Source organism: Symphalangus syndactylus, chromosome 1 (assembly GCF_028878055.3).
Source record: "Symphalangus syndactylus isolate Jambi chromosome 1, NHGRI_mSymSyn1-v2.1_pri, whole genome shotgun sequence".
In the NCBI taxonomy this organism is placed as follows: domain Eukaryota; kingdom Metazoa; phylum Chordata; class Mammalia; order Primates; family Hylobatidae; genus Symphalangus; species Symphalangus syndactylus.
The window spans coordinates 18,968,308-18,990,583 of NC_072423.2; the positions used below are offsets into that span (position 1 = coordinate 18,968,308).

Consider the following 22,276-nt stretch of genomic DNA (forward strand, 5'->3'; position numbering starts at 1 on the left):
AGACTTAGTGTCCTTCTCTATGGGAGTGCTTTAAAAAACCATGTTACGCAATATCATACATAAATATGCAGAGATACACCATATTAAAAACACATGTTGTGTTGACATGAATGCTTCCCAAAACACATGTTTAAGAGTAGAAAGTAGTACATATGCAGACAGCATCAGAGATGGAAAGAATCTCCTGAATGACTGAGATGGAAAGCCCATTGTTGAAGAAACCCTCAGCATTTGCTACTGGCCATAGGAGATGGAGCTAGGATACAGATGTATTTCTGTGAAGAGGCATACTTTGCATAATTTAATTTTGTAAATTAAATTAAAAGTGACATATTAAATACAGTCTTCTAAGAAAGTCTTTTTTTCTAGATTATGGAGAGTTCAGCAAGGTACTTAAGAAATATAATCCCAAATCTTAGTCTAAGTACTTATCTGTTTTACCTTTCTTCCCCAAGAAAATGTATGTTTCCCTTATTATTAAGGTCAGTTGAGTTTTTGTGTTCCACAAAGAAGGTAGAGGACATTGCTAAATAATGAATGAATGGATGAATGAATATCTTTAACTTTCAGTATTTACCTTCTTTTCAGACATTTTTGTCTCACTTACAGCCATTCCTTACACTTTTGCTGCTTATAAACTTCACTTTCCACCCAGTTAACCAGGAGAAATTTTGCAATGCTGTACATAGACAAACCTAATATTTCACACTCTAACGATAAAAATATTTAGATTCACAATTTCTCTCTCAATCTTGCTTGGTCATCAGCTACCTAACATAAATCCTGACCCGGTTAATTAACTAGTTTCTTGCCAATCATTCTGAAAATGCATACTCCCATTTAATAAATATTAATGATTCAATGAGTTTAATAGATACTATAAAAATTAAGAAAATAAACAATTAACATAGATTATCTGCCTACTATCTGCTTTAATTCTCACAACAACATAATAAATAGCCTCTGTTGTTTGATTGACAAGGAAGTCCACATATGTTAATAAACGTGAAAGTGGTGTGGTAAAATAAATGCAATACATTATCCAATGATTTGGATGTAATTTGTTAGCATAAAAATTCAGGTGTGGTGACCAGGGAATAATATGTTTTGGATTAAGCAAAATTTACCTTTGTCCTATATTTTATATCTCACAGGAAGCAAAGAGATTCAGGGAGGAAGGAAAAAAAGTGCTAAAGAATCCAAGAAAAGTAAAATCATTACTACTTCCATAATCTAAAGAATAATGCTATGCTTAATTTCACTTGCCTCTTGCTTCTTCATGTGAACTTACCCCCTTGAACTGTTGTGTTAATCACAAAATTTAAAACTTCTGGGCAATATATTCTACAAATGCTTGACAACAATTAAAATTTTATTGCATCAAGTTCATTAAGCAAATCCTATCGGACTGTGGGTTTATTGTCAATTTTAACTTGTTCAAGTGTTTCAATTACAATTCCATTTTGAACTGTAATAAGGTGGCTGATAAATGACAATGGTTAACAACTGCTATTAAAACTACCCAAGGCAGAACTCCGTAAATGTAGAACAATTAGAGTAACAAATGATAGTAGCAATATGCTATTACCTTCACATTATTCAATTGATTTAGTACAGCATTTTAATAGTTCTACCAAAAAAAAAATGCTTCACTTGTTTTCACTGGTTTTGGCCACCTTTTTGAACCAATTTTTCTCCTTTGTTGACTCAGTGGGTACATGGGAAAGGTTGTTACATTTATTCCTTTTTTTTTTTTTGGAGACAGAGTCTCACTCTGTTGCCCAGGATGGAGCGCAGTGGTGCAAGCTCCACTCTCAGCAACCTCTGCCTCCCAGTTTCAAGCGATCCTCTTGCTTTAGCCTCACGAGTACTTGTGATTACAGGTGCACACAACCACGCTCAGCTAATTTTTTTACTTTTTGTCGAGATGGGGTTTCACCATATTGGCCAGGCTGGTCTTGAACGCCTGACCTCAAATGATCTGCCCACCTCGGCCTCCCAAAGTGCTGGGATTACAGGCATAAGTCACCGCACCCAGCCATTATATTTATTTCTAAAGAAGAATATTCAGTTAAGATTTTGAGGAGTGAATATCAAACAATGTGAAGTATTCATGAGTTATTGACTTTGCTATGTGTACCAGGAAATGGAGGTTAAGACTCAAGGTAAACAATTTTGTTTAGGTAATTGTTAAACAACACAACTAACAATGATTGTGATTTTTTTTCTCCCAACTTCCAAACCTGTGAATTAGAAAAAAAACAAAATCATTTAAGTGCTTAATTACTTTTTTCTCTTTCTGGAAAAATTATTTTAATACACCCTTCACACAGTGGAAAATACAGATATCACAGAAGAGACTCTGTCTCCAAAAAAATAAAATAAAATAAAATAAGGAATAAATGTAACAACCCTGGCTACGTACCCACTGAATCAAAAAACAAGAAAAATTGGTTCACAGAAGTGGCCTAAGCCAGTGAAAATAGTATTTTCAAAATCTCAAAATGCAATTTGTCATGTTTCCTTGGCCGGGGAATTAGGCTAAACATTTAGGAAACTACAGTATCCTGAATATTTATATTATACTTAATAAAGAAAATGGTACTTAGCCAATAGCAATGAGTTCATTTTTTTCATAAAGCTCTCATCAATGATTTACTTAGAATGATATATAACAGGTTTAAAAACAATGTGACCTCCTCCATCCAGTCGTAGTCTCTAAGCATCAATCGAGATGGATCACTAAAATGGTTTCATTGAGTCCAGGGCTTTCTTCAGAGAAACTGCTCACACTTTAATAAATGTCTGCTCTGCTGAAGTATGACTTAAAATGTAGCCATCTTTAGAGAGCCTCAGTTTTGAAAAAGTAATAAAAATTTGAGAAGGGGGTTTCAAAAAAGGATTCTTGAAACAGGCCAGAACACTGGGTATTAATAAAAACTATTTAATGGAGAAAAGCACCTACCTGTCTTCTGCGAGACAATTCTTCCATGGTCCTTCAATTTTAAGTTAAAAGTTTTAAAGTTTTAAAAAACATATTGGGTTTGTAATCAATTTCCTTTAAAAAGTACATATATATTGAAGTATATTTTGTCACAAAAAGACAGTAATATGCAATTATTTTATACAAAAATATCTTCTCGGAATAACTGGAAGTAAATCTAACATAAATTTTAAAAACCTTAGCAAAATTCTCCAATACCTTTTAATAGCATGGAGAATCTTCTGCTGGTTGCTGAAGGTTGAATAATGCTTAAAATTACTCAAAACCTAATAGTTATTTTGTGGGATGAGGTTATAAACCTTTATTTACTTTAAATCATATTGTGGCTTTTAATGTTTTAAGTAACTCCCAAGCTCAGTGATTTTGTACCTCAACACAAAAGCCATCTGAGAAGACCAAAAGCTTTATCAGCTTAGATTGTTCAGAGATTTATCATCGTAAGTTAAAATCCAAATAGGTTTGGTTTAAGTTGGATACAAATTGTTTCTCATATGTGTATTTTCTTTTGATTAGTTTTCTGTACATGCACATCCATGTAACTTCTAAACTTTTCATGTAACTACATTATCTGTTTATATGAATATTAAAGTAAAATTTATGTCACGATGTACAAAAAAACAAGTTAATCTTAATTAAAAATGGATAGCATCAGAATATAGAAAAAATAATGGAACCTTATGAAGACTATTGGTCAAAATTTTCAAAAGTCAGCATACTAAATGATAACTTGTCAGTTCTATTTTCATTAAAATCAGAAATAAAACTATCAGTAGACATTTTCAGTATGGCCTTGGAGAGGTCTAACACAATACATTTAACAAACTAAATGTTCAGCAAAATAAGTTTAGCTTCATTTTGTGTTTACATATTTTGAAAAGATTTTGCTATAAACATGTTATGATGAACTCCATATTATTAATATGGCTGAATATTACATGCATATATATAAATCAATATTTTTGATAAATTAGGAAGAACAAATTTAAATTTCAAATAAAAATACATTTTAATGAAAATGGAAAAATACATATAAAATAGCATTAAATAAATTAAATAAAACAAATACAGGACCTATATGCAGACAAAGATAGCTATCAACTCTTATGCAATGAGTATAACAAAGGAACTTCTGAATAGAAAAGTCATGATTTTAATGATTTCAATGTGCTTATGAATTTATTAAAATTCTAGTCAGAATCCTCTGACACATCAGTTTTTTAAAATGGAATATGTGTATTTTTTAAAGATATCAAAATATATTATAAGTGCCTTATTTAAATCAGATGGTATTTTTAATAATAATGCATGGATTATTTGAAAAGGACAGAAAGTCTGGAAAATGATCCAAATATAATATGGAGATATTATGTAGGATAAGTTGCATTTCAATTCAGTGAGGAAAAAATTATTAAATAAAAGATGTGGTTAAAAGTAGATGCTAAAAAATAAGCAAGAGAAACAATAGCCCTAAACAGTAAATAATATTTTTTTAAAAATAAGTTTTCTGTGGATTATTAAGTATAAAAACTATAACAAAAATCAAAAATTGTTTAAGAGAACATTTGTATAACACTGTGGGACTGGGGATCCCAAACAAGTGAGAGAATAATCATAGGGAGGAAAAATCCAAAAATTATGATAAACACAAATTATACCATAGTATATTTGCATAAAAATATATCATAAACAATGTAAAAGGGAAAAAATATGCATTAGACTAGCAAATCTTATACTTTCCTCTTTACAGAAAGTTTGTAACAATGTTACCAAAAAATAGAATAATATTTTTTAAAATAAGGCTGTTGACTATATAAATCTCCTAAGAGTTGATCAAAATAAATAGTACATACACAAAATGTTCTTAGCTTCCTTACATAAAATGGATACTTCAAAATAAAATAAAAATGAGATTATGTTTTTATCTACCAGCTTGCCATAATTTTTCGAAGACTGATAACTATACTTGATTAGAATCTGGAGCGGTAAATTCTATTTGGAGAAGCTTACTGAAAGAAAGAAAAGTGCTAGAATATAAAAATACAAAAAAAAACTAAAATATTTTTCAATAAAGGAATGGACTGAATGCAATCTATACAATGACATGTCATGCCATGCTTCCAAAAGTTAATGACATCTGTACTTTTTAACTCAGGGGAACAGGCAGGCTGTATTTTCATGTACAAAATATGTAAATAGAATAATCTTATTTAATATATGCAAGTTTATTTACAGGGATGATATTTATCCCTTTAAATCCCTATTTACATCTTTATACCTGGTATAATCAAATAAAGATATAAACAAATATGTTCCTTTTTATTCTCAATATAAACTAAAATATATGTTACAAAATCGCTTCCCAAATGTTAGGCATACATTTTCGTGCAAATAATTCATAATCTATTCTAATATTTTTGTATAATTTATCTAACTGGAAGAATTACTGATATGCTTTTCCTTTGATGTGACTGCCAGTAACTTAATGACACCCCTTCCTGAGTTTTGATTTGCCATAGAGATCTGCACCAAGTCTCTCAATAGCTTCCTCCTTGTTGACCAACGTGAGGTTCAAGGCAGGAGAAGAGCTGGGACTGATGTCCATCCATCTCACCAACAGGCCATGCATATACTGAAAATCTACTGCTCTCAAATTTTCAGGTCCTGGAGAGCCTGAGCTGGAGCCCCCAGGGGCTCATGCATCTAATCTGGTGTCAGTGCCAGCCTGTAACCTGCCTATAGGTCAACAGCATGACACAATTAGCTAAAGTGACTTATATTTTCAGTAAGGAGATTTGTTTTATCATCAGCAGTAGTATTTATTATCTGAACTTATCTCTTCGTTTCTGCTAAGACAACAATTACATTTTAAAAAATCTTCCTAAACTTGATCATTATGACTACAACCGTTTTTTAAAAAAGTGGGCTTTATTTTTCACAGCAGTTTTACACTCACAGCAAAATTGAGCTGAGGATACAAAGGTTTTCAAAATACTCCCTGCCCTCACACATGCGTAACCTCCCCAACTATCAATATTCTCTACTAGAGCTGTACATTTGTTACAATTGATGAACTGCATTGACACATCATCAGCACTCAAAGACCACAGTTTACATTAGAGTTCATTTTTGGTTTTGTACATTCTAGAATCTGGAAAAATGTACAATGATATGTATCCACCACTGCAGTATCATACAGCGTAGAGGATTCTTAGGATGGTGAAACTATGCCTGGGACTTTTTATCAAATAATTCATGCAAAAGCATGACCATAATTTATTAATAGTTATCAAATTATCCTATGACAACTCACTTAACTAAGGTTAGGTTTTATTTTATTCTATTATAAATTTTATGGCTCACTATATAGAGTTGAATTTGTTTCTCCATTTTTATCACCCACTCCGCAAGCCAAGACAACATATGTCAGTGTAAGTTTTTTTCTTTTAATTATGAAATAGCATCCAAGCATCCTTGTGGTGATACCTATGCAGCATCACAATAGAAAGTGATTTAGAACTCTTCCCTAGACCACAGGTTTCCATCTACATTACTAAAATGTTGACTATGCAAACCTCAGGGCACCTTGGCAAGACTTGGGGTGGACATAAAGAGCTTTACCATTTACACCAGAATTCCATGAAAATATTATCATCTCTGTGTGCCAAGATGTGACATGTCCAAGTATCTCTGCCCTGGACTTCACAGGATCCATTATAAAGCTTCAAAATAAATTGTTCAGCTTAACAGCATAGTCAACTTTTCATGATGCAGTTATTTGATTCTTTTAATGACTGAATTGGTTCTGCTGCATTGTGATTTATTCCTTCAGTAGCAATGTTTCCATTAAAAGTAATGTTTTAATGCCTCAAACGCTTTCTGTGATAATCATTGAGTTAACTTCTAATTTCACTAGAAGCATCCTAAGTTCATAACCATATCAAGGAATTATAAATAGTCTCAAATCACTAATATCTTGTTTTCAAAATCCACTTAATTATATTAAGAAGAAAAGACATATGCTAAAGAAACAGCGTACAGTTCTTTCCTCTGAATAACATAAACAGAAAATGTAGATGTTAGAAACGAAATCTACATTTATTCAGTAAATCTCTAAAGAGATTCATTTCAAAAGAATATAGTGAAGATGAAATGTATTAATTGTAGATTGGCATTTTTTATATTCTTTAAACAGGTTTATTATTTCAGTTAGGTAAGAAAATGATTAAACAGGCTGACAAGAACTTCTCAGAAATATCTTTGGAGATTGCTCTCCACCAAAGAAATTTCTCTTTCTTCTTGAATGCTTTCTCCTTGAGCTAGACTACATTATTCAGATTTCCCTACAATTAGACACCCATATGGCTATGTATTCCGTGATAGAAATATTGCTGTTTCTAGACATGCTTGTACAGTTTTTCCAGCATCCTCTACCTGGCACTTTTCCTGCTTAGTGCAGGATGGAAGTGTGATGACTCTAGAAAATTTAGAAATGAGCTTTTTTTGGTTTCATAATTATTTTTTAAATTATTTTATTGTTTTTTTAAGTTCTGGGGTACATGTGCAGGTTGTGCGGGTCTGTTACGTAGGTAAATGTTTGCCATGGTGGTTTGTTGCACCGAACAACTCATCATCTAGGTATGAAGCCCAGCATGCATGAGCTCTTTCCCTTAATGCTCTCTCCCCACCCACCTCCCTCAACAGGCCCCAGTAAGTGCTTTTCCCCTGCCGGTGTCCATGTGTTCTCCTTGTCCAGCTCCTACTTGTCAGACAGAACATGCAGTATTTGGTTTTCTATTCCTGCATTAGTTTGCTGAGGATAATGGCTTCCAGCTTCATCCATGTCCCTGCAAAGGACATGATCTCATTCCTTTTTATGGCTGCATAGTATTCTATGGCACATATGTGCCACATTTTCCTTATTCAGTCTATCATTGATGGGCATTTGGGTTGGTTCCATGTCTTTGCTATTGTAAACAGTGCTGCAATGAATATACACGTGGATGCATATTTATAATAGAATGATTTATATTCCTTTGGGTGTATACCCAGTTATGATATTGCTGGATCAAATGGTATTTCTGGTTCTAAATCTTTGAGGAATTGCCACACTGTCTTCCACAATGGTTGAACTAATTTACATTCCCACCAACAGTGTAAAAGCATTTGTATTTCTCCACAGCCTCACCAGCATCTGTTGTTTCTTAACTTTTCAATTAATAATCGCCATTCTGACTGGTGTGAGATGGTATGTCATTGTGGTTTTGATTTGCATTTCTCTAATGATCAGTGATGTTGAGCTTTTTCTTATGTGTTTGTTGGCCGTATGTATGTCTTTTTTTGAGAAGTGTCTGTTCATATCTTTTGCCCACTTTTTAATGGGGTTGTTTTTTTTTTTTCTTGCAAATTTGCTTCAGTTCCTTATAGATTCTGGATATTAGACCTTTGACAGATGGATAGATTGCAAAAAATTTCTCCCATTCTGTAGGTTGTCTGTTCACTCTGATGATAGTTTCTTTTGCTGAGCAGAAGCTCTTTAGTTTAATTAGATACCATTTGCCCATTTTTGCTTTTGTTGCAATTGCTTTTGGCAATTTCATCATAAAATCTTTGCCCGTGCCTATGTCCTAAATGGTATTGCCTGGATTTTCTTCTAGGGTTTTTACAGTTTTGGGTTTCACATTTAAGTCTTTAATCCATCTTGAGTTAATTTTTGTATAAGGTGTAAGAAAGGGATCCAATTCCAATTTTCTGCATATTGCTAGCCAGTTCTCTCAGCACCGTTTATTAAATAGGGAGTCCTTTGCCCATTGCTTGTTTTTGTCAGGTTTGTCAATGATCACATGATTGTAGATGTGTGGTTTTAAGAAATAATCTCTTAAAGATGGCAGGAAGCACCATGGACCTGGATACCTGAAACGGGGGGTGGAAAAAGCCTCCCTCAACCAGCAATCCTGGTATATGAGCGAGAAACAGCTTTGTATTTTTTATGAACTTTCTGATTTTGAGGTCTATTTATTATAGCTCTTTAGATGACCCTAAATAATATAGACATGTTTACAAACACCAGATAATTTAATTCAACTTCATTAAATTATTAAAGTCAGTTAAATGAGTGCTAGACTATGCAGAGAAAACAAGCTGCCATGCAGTTCATCACCAGAAAGGGCAGTGTTGAGCTTAGAATAGAAGCTGGAAGGAGTCACAGTAGGACACCACACATCAGGGATCAATAAGGCACTTGGAGTAATGCTGCCCTTCTGCAAGACTCTATCAACAGGAGTCCAGGGGGACCCCCAAGATATCTGCTTCTGGCAGTCCTTTCTCTTCTACATAATCATAGCCTCTCCAATTCTGTCTTCTTTAAGGATACCAGGATATATTTAATTATGCTCCTTTGTCCTTGCTCCTTTCAGGCACCAAAGAAAGCTTTGGCATTCCAATCTCCCTGGGACTCTGTACATCACTTTTTCTCCGGAAACCATTAGCATCATGTCCATCCTGACCACCTTTTCCTGTGTCCTCTAATGTAGTAGATGCTCCTGCTGGCCCTGCCAAGAACCCTTTCTGTGATATTCCCGTGGCCTCCAGGGTGTGGGTATTGGTGACGTGAAAGGAAAGATGAAGCACTGTGGTAGTTACTGAGGTGGAGAGGCTGGAGGGTGGACTTCAGTGCCATCAGCTGGCAACTTCAATAAGAATATTCAAAAGGATCATTGATATGCATGGTATTTGCCTTGAAACAAAAAGCATTTAAGACCTGTAAAGGAATTACTTATATGTATCCAGGGAAATCAAATATTAAAGATCCAGAAGGATGTCAAAAGGCTTGTTCGGGGGATTTAAAACAAAAGTGAACTTTTCGTGAGTGGAGATTTTTAGCTTTCGGACTTAACGACACAAAATAGGAATAATTAAAGAAGGGCTGGTTTCCTCGGCAACCCTCATGTCTCTCTTTGATGCAGTGGACTATCACATTCCCAGGAGGCTTCTCATCTGTCTTTGATGATTTGAGCTCTGACTCTTTGTGATTCTCTTCAATATGATCCTTTTCATAATTTTTTGGTGATTTTAATATCCATGTTGCGGATCTCCTAGTATCCTGCACTTTGAATTCTTCAACCCCTTCTTCTCCAATAATGGGGTCTCCCAATACGCAGCGGCCCTTCCCTGCCAGGGCCATTCTCGTGGAATTTATGTCCAAGGTAACCTGCCATGATCCCAGCACTCCCAATTTTCTCTTCTGTTTGTAACAGCTCAGGCACTCTGGTTCTCTGGCTGCAACAATCTTTCAGTGCCACCAGGATGTAAATCTTTTTATCCTATGAAATTCTTACAATCTCTCATCTCCACACCCTCACCCCCATATACGCTTAACATCTTAAATGTTTACAATCATTCTTGCCACTTTCCTGCATAAACTCTCACATTTTTGCCTCTTTTTCTTGTTATCCTTACTTTGTGCTAAGGCAATCTTTACTAACTTGAAATTTCCACTTGTTCTATATCTGCACCATGAAACTGAATCTGGCTAGGGAAAAAACACAATACAAAACCAAAATTAACCAAATAAAAATGTGCTGACTGCAAAGGGTCCCTAATAGTGCTTGAGAAGAATAGTATATGTAACCAGTGTATTATTTCTCCTCTCTACCAGATGATTATATTTGTTTTCTTGCTTCTTCTCAAATTACCTACACTCCACTCCCCATCACTTTATCACTGCCTCCTGGTAAACTTGATTTCTACTTCACTGAGGAAAGCAAAGCAATTGTTATAATTTCATGCTATGTGTGGTATCATAAGTGTTTCATTATAGTATTACTTATTTACATACCATTAATTTTTAAATGTATGACCTTTGCCACATAGTTTCAATCTTTCAAAATAGTGTGGATTTAGATGTTTATCTAAAAGCTCAGGAATCAGCAAAATGTCACATCTATTTTTTATTAAAGTTAACATATTTCTTGTAAGTAAACCAGTTAAAATACAGTTCATCAAATTTCTTCTCAAATAAATGATGATTCAAATGCTAGGTATGAAATAGATTCTCAGTAAATATTAAAGAAAATAAGGTGTTTTTCAAAATGTATCAGTACAATATTCTAGGACTTTGTGTAATTATGTGGACTTACATATAAAATTACATTTCATGCAAAATGCTTATGTGTCTTATTGTTTGCTTTGTAATATTTTAAATAGCTGCTATTATGAAAGTCATTTCCAAATTTATGAATCATTTTTAACCATAAACGTTTAAACTAAATAAAACTTTGAAAGTTATAAGTGCTTTTTAGTATCATTTTTTCAAGATCACATTCTCATTTGTTTACAGAATACTGATTTTTTTTCCATGCAGTTTGAAGCTCTCTCATTTTACTGGATTCTATTATTGGTTCTAAGAACAATTTTCAGTTGATTTCCTTGAGTTTTTCAGTTAGATGATCATATATTTGCACACAGTTTATCTTTTCTTCCAATTATTGTTATTTTTCCCCTTGCTTCCTTACTGTGAATAGAACTTCTCGTGCTAACAAGCATATATTATTGCTTTGTTCCAATTTTTCTGAAAATTGTGTAATAACTTCAGTGTAATTCATTGCTTCCTGTTCACATAAAGGGATATGCTTTATGCATTTGGCCATATTATTATATTCGTATTTGCACAGATGTAATGAATAAATCCTGAATTTCATCAATTCCATTTCCAATGTTAACACTCCTTTGCAATCTACATGCCAAACTGCAGGAAGTTCCAGGGTAGCCCACAAGCAGATCCAAAGGTACCCCTGAAATCTAAAGACATTGCAGAGCTCAGTGTGACCAAGCAGAAGAGAAAAGAAGGATAAAGATGTGGTGAAGCTGTTTGAGATGGTGGGGGTGAGCAAAAACAACAAGGAGGAGAAGCGGCTCAGCCTAGACAAGTGGACCTTGACCCAGGAGGCCTAGGAGAAAACGCAGGAGCAGCAGCAAATGGAAAGGTTCCAGGAGGAAGCATCCACCATGCACCAGCAGAGTGTGGAGGACTTCAGCAGACAGCTGGATACACTCAGGGAGCGTATCCAAGTCATTTGAACCAAGTCCCTCCTCATCCTGGGAGTGGAGAGGCATTTACCTTCCAGGAGCAGAAGGCCATGTCCAGGTTACGCTTCCTCCCTTCTTTATTTTCTGCAAACATTGTATTTTTTACAGGCCCTTATATCTTCTGCTGCAACAGTGTTTTTCGAAGCTGTGTCCCCTCATTCTAGACCTTGATTAAATTAAGACTGTCCTTTTGCTCAGTTTAGAGTTCTTGGTAACTCATAGAAAATACACCATTTTAGTTTAGATGAAAAGCTCTCAAAGTTTATATAAAGGTAAAGTCCATTGTCACGTAAAAACGTCTTTAACTCCATTCCCACCTGACCGTCTGAGGCCAGCCAGCTATCTTTACCTGAACAAGAGGGACTCCTGAGAATAAGGAGCTAGGAGCTAATGCCATCCTGGCCTATAATGTGCAGATCCCGTTGGAACCCCATGTGAGTGCCCTTCCACTCTCCCTCCAGCTTGGGGTTTATGCTGTTTCTTGCAGGTCCTGGGAAGCCACTTGCAGCTCTGTGGCCCTCAGACTACCTCCTCGGCCACCTGGCCAGTGGACAACTCAGCCTGCATGGCAAAATAACCACTTAAAGTGAGGATGGAACATTCACTTTACTCCTTTCTGAGTCTGTTACATGGAAATCCTCCTTCCAGACACTTCTAATGGGTATTGCCATGGAAGACAGAGCTAATTGGTCACATCTTTCTTTCTCATGGAGTCCAGACACAGCTTGTCTCAACCCTCAGCTTGGGGCTCCAGGCAGCCTTCCATGTTTACACTGAGTTGCCACATCACATGGGACCTGTCTGTCAATCCTGCCCTAAGGACACCTGAGGGGTGACAGGACCAGACCCCAGCCTCAGCACTAACAGACCCGGTTGCAGTCAAATGGGAGTGCCCAAGTGTTTGGGGGCCTGAATCTCTAAGGGCTCACAAGTTCCCCCTGATGAGGATCAAACTGCATATGCTATTGGGAGAAATTTGCTCTGTTGATGAATATTTAAAGAATAACAAGGTCAGAAGAGAAAAAGCAAGTGTCGAGTGTGGGGCTACATTATTTAAACTACAGAATAAAGTAAAGACCAATTATTATATTTTATTTTTTTAAAGTAAAAAAAAAAACCTTTTGATACTGTAAGAGGAAGAATTTCAGTCATTCATTTTCTAATATTTTACAAAATTCTTCATTCTGAAATAAAAACTACTTAGCTAAGATGCAAGATTATACCTCCAGGGTAAATTTGCTAATATTTAATTACATTGTTTTAATCTGCATCCAGTTAGTTGGTTATTTTCTAAAACTACTCTATCATCTTCACATTTCTTTTCAAGGTTATACTCTTCATAAAATGAACTGTGAAGTATCACTTTCTCCGCACCTTCAAATAGGATGTGTTGCATGGAGGTGATTGATTTCTTGAAAATTGGAGTTATATATATATATATATATATATATATATATATATATATATATATACTTTAAAATCTGACAAAGTGACTCTCAGAGATTAAAAAAAGTAATAATGATCTGCCTATTCCCCCCCGACATTTCATATGTAAGAAACCCTACAGGCCTTATGGGATGTATTAATCCAGCAGCCGCCACTGCTCACCACTTCCCTGGTCTGACCACCATCCTCTTGATTGCTTTCCTGTAGCAGGCTTTTGAGTAAGTCTCCCTGTTTCCATTCTTGCTTCTCTCATTTCACTTGATTTTTCCCGGAAGAGAACAATCTGTCCTCTTAAACCAGCTAGATCATGTCACTCCCCTGCTCAAATCTGCAAAGTCTATGCATTTCACTGAAAGTAATGCAAAGCCCTTTCCATAGCTGAGCAGACCTTACATGGTCTGGCTTTCTGTTACCTCTACACCCCATGTCCTCCTTCTTACGAACTCTGCTTCTACCATACTGGCCTCCTTGGTCTACCTGGAACATGTCGGGCAAGCTCCCAAGGCAGCCTCTTCATTATAGCTGCTCTTCCTACATGGAATGTTATCCCTCATCTGGCCCCTAGCTAACTCTTCCACTTACTACAAGTGTGTGCACGAATCTCATCTCCTCTGTAAGTCCTAATTTGACTACACTTAATACTGAAAACTCATGCCCATTTCTTCTCACTGTACCCTCTAAGACTTTTTTAAATTTTCTTTTTAAAATCCACATCACTTAAAACCTTCTGCTATTATAAACTCTGTTAGGATGTCTATTCACTCTTGTCAATTTCCTATCAATGAGATGTAAGATACATGGCATACTCTTTGTTTATTTAATGATGCGTCCTGTGCACCTGGAAGAATGACAAAGACATAATAGGTACTTGATAAATAATTATTGAATAAATGAAAAGTCTTTGGTCCCCTTTTTGTGTTTAAGATCATTTTAATAGTTAATCTAGAAAATCAATTAATAATCATTCAGATTTTCAAATTTATTAGCAAAATGCTTATTATATTTAATGATTTAATTGTATAAATGATGTGAGATGTATAGCATATGATATATTATGCAATATGACATATACGAGTATATGATTAATCAAAATAATTAAATTATTTTACTTTAATTTCGCCTGCCATATGTATAAAAACAAAGAGAGACTGAGATGAAAACTTTTGACATGATTGCTTCTTTCTTCATTCCGCTATGTATTTCTAACAATGGTTTCTCTAAATTTTCAGGTTATTTTACTCTCTAGAAGAAATTTCAGGCAGATTGTATGTAATGCATAATTACTAAATGCTTGCATATTTGAAAATACATTTGTTACCTGCACACATAAATAAAAATGTGAATATAGAATTCAGGAATCAGAAGTTATTATTTTTCTCAATATTTTGTAGAAATCAACTCATTGCGTTTGATATGGTGAAGTGTGGTACCATCCAGCCACTTCTTCCTTTACAGTTCAACCAATTTGTTCCAGATGGTGGTGGTGGCATCCATGACATTCATTCATTAATTTTATGAATTATGAAGATAAATTGGAATTACTCAGAACAGTGAAGATTTGCAAACATTTTTCTTCTCTGAATATATAATTGTATACCCATAACCTATGTATATTTAAGTAGATATCCTTTTATAATTTGGACACCATTTTCAGATTTTTAAGATCTGGTCTAGGAGTTGATCATTTACAAAAATAATAATAATTTGCTTTGCTATACGTTAAGTCTTTAGATCTGCTGTTAAAGGTTCTTTTTTCAAACTAACATGATTTTTATCAGTTACATCTCTTATTATAATTCCAGTCTTCCATTCAGGAGCATCAGTCAATCTACAATCTGCAATGTCTCTGTTCATATTTAACTTACGTTTCCTTTTTCATTGCTTTTCTAGTTGTGCTGTTTCATTCTTTGATTTTGCATATACTGTGAGAGAGTCTGAACTTTGGTGTCACAGCTGTGCTGGAGGGGTTATTCTTCACATTGTATTCTTATTTACATGGTCTGCATGCTACCTATAGATTGCTGAAGTGCCCAGCCTTCCTTCTCTGCAAATCATAGTGTTGGAGTGATTATTTCATAAGTCTAGGATTTCTCAGAGCATCTTCTAGAACATATATAGTGTGTAATACAGTTCCAATATGAAATCATTTGCTTATTTTCTACAATTGTAGACTGTTTTCTCTTAGATACTTAGTAGACTCTGGATCAGTCCCTTCAACCCTCTTACATCTGCACATTAGCATATATTTCTTAAGGTTCTGGTGGGCCAACCATCCTTCCAAGATTTGCAGAACTTTTGCTATTTTTAAATCTTTTGGATTAAACCAACAGGGCTCAAGAAGACTAGCATTAGTTTTACTTGCCACATAATTGTGAGGTATGTTGCCAAAATACTATCGATGTAATTCATTCTGTCAAATGCATATTTTTCCAAGGGTTGATACATCAGGTGCTTGATTTGGTGCCATGTAAACCCTAAATGGTTTTTATTTTTATTTTTTTTGAGGAATTCATCATCCTAAGCAAATTACTGTGGGAACAGAAAACCAAATACTGCATATACTCACTTAGAAATGGGTACTTAATGATGAGTACATGCGGACATAAAGATGGGAACAATAGACCCTGGGGACTACAAGGGTGGTGACAGAGGGAGTGGGGCAAGGGCTGAATAACTACTTATTGGGTACTATGCTCACTAGCTGGGTGACTGGATCATTTGTGCACCAAACTTCAGTGACACACACTTTCCTCATGTAACGCACCTGCACATCTTCCCCCTGAAACTACGATAGAGGTTGAAAAAAGAAAATAAAATTTGAAAAAATAACAAACCAGGATGTTCTTATTTCTTGGTGGATGAATAAATACGAGGTTGGGGTAATTTTAAAACAATTCAGTACATTTTCAGAACTTGATTTGTCATTTTATTTAGATCTAGACCTTAAAGTTAGCTGGAAGCCACTATATATGGTTGACTGAGTACATTCATAGAATAGAAATACTCCATGAAACTCTACTCTAGAAGTCTTAATAGATATATGGAATAGAACATATTCTATTATACCAGCACTGTTCCACTATCCAGCAAAACTTTTGTTTTAAAATGTTTTCTAGGCAGTCTCACCTGGAAGGCAGTGTAGTTTGCAATACTTCTGTTGCCTTCACCACAATCTTACACTTCTCTCTCTACATAGTAACTTCTTGTCATTAATTAGTCACTTCAAATGTGGAGTGTCACGATACATATGTCTAACAATAATGGTGAATCTTGGCATTTGTTATATTTCTCTTGTTTCAAAAATTCTATTTGTATGTTTCCCTCTGTGAACTAATAGAAAGAAGTAAAATATTCCTAGATAATTTAATAAGAAATGCACACAAATGGAAATATAAAATTATCTACTGCAAAAATTTTCTATACTAATAATTTTATTCATATTATTACTTATTACTGACTTTTAGAACTGAGATTATATAAAAGAATAATTATTTTATTCACTGCATTTTGTCTTGATGACTCTATGGACCAGATTTTTAAGAATCTGAAAATGGTGTCCAAATTAAGAAAGGATATCTACTTAGATACAGATAGGCTATGGGTATAAAATCATATATTCAGAGAAGAAAAATATCTGCAAATATCACTCTTCTGAGCGATTCTAATCTATCTTAATTTCAACCAGAATCATAAAATTATGCAATCACTGAGAAAGTCCGGAATGAATCTAAGTACACTTACATTTTACTGAAGAAAAATTAGTACAGTAAAATGCTGTGCCTAGCCAAAAACAAATGTGTAGCCCATTCATGTAAACTTGATTTTATATATATTATTGTTCAAATAGCTGCACATAAAAACATGACAGAAATTTGGAACATTATCCTCAAAACTTACTGAGAAAAGTTTAGTAAGTCCGTTTGGAAAGATGAATAATAATAAATATAAAACACCATCTTACCTAAATCTTCACTGGCATTACAGCTCTCAATCAAACACATATTATGAGTTATAGTTTTCCAGCTTTCAAGCAGTAAAAGATGAAAACAAAAGTAATGATCTATGCCACAGAAAGCAATGGAACATATGTGGCATATCTACAACAATACATTATAAATAAATATATCAGTTTTTATAAAAATCCATTGCCAATAACAAACCTAACCTCTATAAGAAGACAAGATACAAACTCATGACAAAATGTCTAAGATTAATTTATTTATACCAAGTCACTTATATGGCAAGAGAGCACTCAAAATGCAAGCATCTTCAAATCTTTCACTGGTTTTATTAATCAAGGTAACAGATGAAGAAAACATACTTAAACCTGGTAAGAATCCTCTGTCAATCTCAAATGTTTCTGATTTGGTAGATTGATGAAAATAATTAAAATGTGCATATCGACATTGAATTAGATAGCTATCTTCTCAATAAAGAAAACGTGAGTTTATAAATAGTTCAACATCAATCACTATCATCTACTTAATTAAAGTATGACTTTCAAAGGAAAAAAATATGAGTTAAATATTCTTCAACTTCTATATTAGGACACACAGCATAATTGACTAGCATATGCTGCTTGGGTCTCTTAAAGTTGACTCTACTCATTGGATGCTGAAAATAATTTGATTCTCCTCTTTTGCCTTACCAGTATTTTTTTATTCATCAATGACATTTAAAGTTAATAAGATATGAAATATGACTAGAGATATACAAATTTTACTTTAAACTGTAAGAAACCAGTACTGAATATATAGATTGGTCTTTGAAAAAATTGGAAACTCCTAACAATTATGATAATTCAACATATTTTTTTAGTCATGTATTATATACCAACTCTCTTAAATGTTCTCAGGATACAAAATACACAATAATTTTTACTCCTGTGAAGCTTATATTAGAGTTGGTGAGGTTACACTGGAAAATAACAGTAAACTTATAATAAATATTATAATGCATTACAATATGTAAGTAAATATACTATATTTGAAGTAATTAATTCTATGGAAGATTGAGTTGAATAAGGGTGATTGGGTGTGTGCTATGTTAAGGTAGAATGAAATCTTGATATTAAATATGATGTTGAGGGTAGGACTCATTGAGGTGACATTTGAGAATATACTTTAAATAATCGAGGCAGTTAGACAATGGAGAGTTCCAGGAGCTAACCACTGGAAAAAAAATGCTCTGTGTTTCCAACCTGGAATACATCAGGAACTCCAAGTTGACCAGGGTAGCTGAGACAGTGGGAGAAAAGAGATAACAATAGGATATAAGGATAAAAGTTAAAGGTGTGGGGTTCCACATTAGGTTTTCAAGGACGATGCAAGAAATTTGCTTTTTAATTTGAGTTAAAGCAGAAGCTGTACAGATTGGACAAAAGGAGTAGCTTGGTCTGACTTATGTTTTTAAAGGACCCCTTCCTTTGTAGGGGGTATAGACTGTGGGGTGAAATTTTAAAAATCAAAAACCATTTTTAGGAGAGGTTTGCAATAATTCCTTTAATGGATGATGGTGAGTCAAACAAGAGAGTTAAGAATTTGTATGGGATAAGTGCCTACATTCTGAATGTCTTTTAGATGTAGACTCAACAGCATATCTTGATGTTGTATAACATGAGGAAGATCAGAAGATGTGTTAGTCCATTTTGTATGGCTTTACAGGAATACCTGAGGCTGGGTAGTTTTTAAGTATAAGAGGTTTATTTGGCTCACAGTTCTGCAGGCTGACCTGCATAGCATCAGCATCTGCTCACATTCTGATGAGGCTTCAGGAAGCTTTTAGTCATGATGGAAGAGTAGAGATGCCAGCGTGTCACATGGCAAGAGAGGGAGCAAGAGAGAGATACCAGGCTCTTTTAAACAATCAGCTGTCAAGTGAACTCAGAGACCAAGAACTCATTCATCACCATAGGGAGGGCACCAAGCCATTCATGATGGATCCCCTTGACCCAAACATTTCCCACTAGACCCCACCTCCATCATTAGGGATCACATTTCAATATAAGCTTTGGAGATGATAAACATCAAAACCATATTAGAAGGTATGTTTAAGAAACTGAAATGATGGAAATCCATTCAAATAAGATGACAAAGGCAGTGAAGAGAATAAGATTGTGAAAGAAAGATTAAAAATCCAGTTTTGTTCTTTTGAGTGTAATATGTCTCCTGGAAATCCAAATGGAAATGTGTAGCAGGTGACTACACATTAATATTATTAAAAGCTAGGATGTTATTACATGCAACCACCAAAAGTTAAGGAAGCTGAGATAAGGAGCTCTCTAAAATTAAGAACATGGGAATAAAAGAAGGAAAGAAAGTAAAGCGTGGTGCAGGAGGGGAGACAACACCATGTAATGTCCAGGACAAGAAGTGAATCAAAAACAGAGAAAGAGAAAATCTGTCAAATATTGTTGATAGGTCATGTAAGATGAGAACTGAACATTGCCATTAGATTTAATGGCATGTAGGTGATAGGTGACATTTATGAAAGTAGCTTCTGTGGAATTGCGGAGACAAAAAAAGTGATAGAAATGGGATTGAGATAATGGGAAGAAAGCAATTGGAGACATTGTTGACATATTTATAAGAAGTTTTGTAGCAAAGAAATAGGCATTACCTGGCCAAAAAAAAAAAAAAAAAAAAAAAAAAAAAGATAGGGGGGAAGCAAACAGTCAATAATGGGTGATATTATGCAGGAAGAAATGACAATTAATAGGAATGTTGCATTACAGAGCAAAACATATACACATACACACACACAGTTGTACGAGGAAAGAAAAGCATTTGGAGCAATGTCATTGATTTGGTGAAAAACATGGCTGTATACTATACAATTAGGGGCATGTAGATTATACAGGAACATAAACGTTCATCACCAAAGTCATAGGAAGGGAGGCAGGGATGTGGGCATAAATGTTTTTAGGTGGGTAGAAAGGCTGTGAGAATTTGGGAATCATTTCTACCAATAACTTCAATTTTCTTCAATATAGAAAATAAAGTCATCCACTGATACTGAAGAGCTGGGTTTCGAGGAGAAAGAAGTTGGAAAATGGCTATCGATTACACAGAGTAAAAGCCTAGGGAAGTGGGGTATAATTGCCTGGTATCATACTGGAATTCCTGGCATTCCAGGTCAGAATTGAAAGAAAGATGAATAACACTGATTTTCTTTTTTTTTTTTTTTTTTTTTTTGAGATGGAGTCTCGCTCTGTCACCCAGGCTGGAGTGCAGTGGCGGGATCTCGGCTCACTGCAAGCTCCGCCTCCCGGGTTCACGCCATTCTCCTGCCTCAGCCTCCCGAGTAGCTGGACCACAGGCGCCCGCCACCTCGCCCAGCTAATTTTTTTGTATTTTTAGTAGAGACAGGGTTTCAGCGTGGTCTCGATCTCCTGACCTCATGATCCGCCTGCCTCGGCCTCCCAAAGTGCTAGGATTACAAGCGTGAGCCACTGCGCCTGGCCGAATAACACTGATTTTCTGTTTTCCAGTCAAGTCCAGCTAAATGGCTAGATGAGGAAATAGCAGAGTTTTGATGTAACTTAGGAAACATTTTTCTGTTGAATATAGCAAAGCAAGGAATGAGCAAATGAGTCAAGGACATGCGAAAAAGGATAATTTAAAAGATTTACTATGGCATTTAAGCTGGTTAAAGATGAATAAAGAAATGAAACAGGTAAAGGAAAATGAAAAGGTGGTAATTTGCTAAAGAAATGAGTGATGCCAAAAGATTGTTATTCAGAGTAATCAAGAAACTTAAGAGATAGTGGATGAATGTGTGATGCATTAACTTAGAATTTTGGAGAGGTGAGCTCACGGTGCACCTGAATCAGAAGTAGCTGGAGAATATAGGAGAAATAATGTTTGAAATGTTAACTATTTTGTAGAATATTCTGCCATTCAACAGACATGTAAAATCTTATGTAGAATATTTGGTCCTTATGGACACCTAGTCAAAACAGAAATCCTCTCCTGTTAGGAATGTACACAGTAATACAGCATCTCTGTTTAAAAACACACTATGCATTTGTTTCATTTTTTTAGTGGAACCAAACAAAATAGAACTTATCAGAGTTCTCGCATTTCCAGGAAACAAATATTTAGTATTCCTACAAACACCAAGTATTTTGGGTTTATAGTTTCATGTTTTAAGAATTTCAGTTAACAATAATAAATAGCACACTTAATTTATAATGCCTAAAGTAATGGATTTTTAAAACTTTCTTTACAATAAATTTTATTTTACTTATATTTTCTTTATTTTTCTTGAGACAGGGTCTCACTTCGTCACCCAGCCTGGAGTGCAGTGGCGAGATCATAGCTTACTATAACCTCAACATCCTAGGCTCAAAAGATCCTCCTCTCTCAGCCTCTCAAGTAGCTGGGACTTCAGGTTCATGCCACCTTGCCAAGCTATTTTATTCTATTGTATTTTTTGTAGTGACAGGGTCTTGAACTCTTGGCCTCAAGGAATCTTCCTGCCTTAGCCCCTCAAAGTGCTGAGATTACAGGTGTGAGCCACCATGCCTGGCCTTTTATTAAAAAAAAAGATTTATAAAATGAGATAATCAAAGTATATGTAGTAAAAGATAAAAGAAAAAAATGTTTTATAGAGCTATATGTAATTATATACAGGTACATTCTAATTTTCTAATGTTTGTGTTGTCTTTTTACTGTTTAATTTCTTCTGTCTTTTAAACATATATTCCCTTTTGAATATAATTTTATCTCCATATGTTATTTT

The 22,276-nt window shown here is 34.7% G+C and overlaps 1 long non-coding RNA gene across 1 annotated transcript in view; it reads left to right on the forward strand.

The window, feature by feature from the left end:
* LOC129492080 (uncharacterized) overlaps positions 1-21,924 on the forward strand; it is a 61,951-nt gene extending 40,027 nt beyond the window's left edge. Inside the window, exon 3 of the long non-coding RNA XR_010120362.1 lies at positions 21,808-21,924. This is a non-coding gene — a long non-coding RNA (uncharacterized lncRNA). The remainder of the gene's footprint in view (positions 1-21,807) is intronic.
* Positions 21,925-22,276: the final 352 nt, after the last annotated feature.